The sequence below is a fragment of the Penaeus monodon genome, chromosome 23, assembly GCF_015228065.2.
Source record: "Penaeus monodon isolate SGIC_2016 chromosome 23, NSTDA_Pmon_1, whole genome shotgun sequence".
Classification (NCBI taxonomy): Eukaryota; Metazoa; Arthropoda; class Malacostraca; order Decapoda; family Penaeidae; genus Penaeus; species Penaeus monodon.
Genome location: NC_051408.1, coordinates 9,658,619 through 9,659,701, shown reverse-complemented (window position 1 = coordinate 9,659,701; position 1,083 = coordinate 9,658,619).

Below are 1,083 nucleotides of genomic sequence, written 5' to 3'. Positions count from 1 at the left end.
TTCTCCCTCCCTCATTCACTCCCTTTCCCCTAATCTTCCCCCTCTTCCTGTCATATTACCCTCCCTTTCCCCTTTCCCTCAACCCTTTCATTCTCTCCCATTCCTATTAAACTCCCTTTCCCCTAACTTTGCGCCTCCCTTTCCCCTTACTTTCCGCCTCATTTACCAGCTCTCCCCTTTTTACCCCCACCCCTCGCCTCTCTCCCCTTCCCCTTTCATGTGTTCCCCTCCTCCTCCTCCTCCCCACCCTCTTCCCCTTCACCCCTTCCCCTTTCACCCCCTCCCCCTCTTCGATAAAACTTACCCAGGCGAATATTTAATATGAATGATAAATTTAAGTCACATGACAGACGTGACATTGCGTCATGCAAGGGTCATACTAATGGCTGTCATGCAAGATTTTTTTTTATGGGGGAAACGTCATTCATCTCATGAATTTGAACAGAACAAGCGAAATTCCACGATTTGGGTCCAATAAGACCAGGAAGGGAATGATAATGGAAGATAGGAAACAAAAGGAAGTAAATGATGATTCAAAATAAAAAAAGAAAAAACATGAATGAAAGATAGTTATTTAGATAAAGAATGCAGTGCAGGAGAATGGAAGAAAATGAAATATAAGAGGTTTGACGGGCGGAAAAATTAGTAAGCAAACAAGTCTGGAATTTAATATATGAATAAAAAATAATAATGAAAGGATTAAAAAGTTATCAAATGGATAGACAAATGAGCGACGATCATCGAAAAGAAAATGGAATTATTTTATTCAAAATGCAAACAGCTAATGCATTAAAAGGTGAAAAACAATAAAACAAATAAGAATACAACAAAAATAAAGGAAACCCTCTTCACAGAAAGAAAGGTTTTTACCTCAGATATCATGCAGCATAAGTTGAATTGCGTGCATGATATCTCATGGCCCAAGCAGGTTCTCTTGCATGAACCTTGAAGTAGGTCATGTGCGCATGGCAGAGGGGGTCATTTGCTCGGCTTATTGCAAGGACATGGTAATGAGAGACCATGGGATAGGTAGATAGAGGGATGGTTGCAGCCAGACATTGACACACAGTCACACACAGAGAC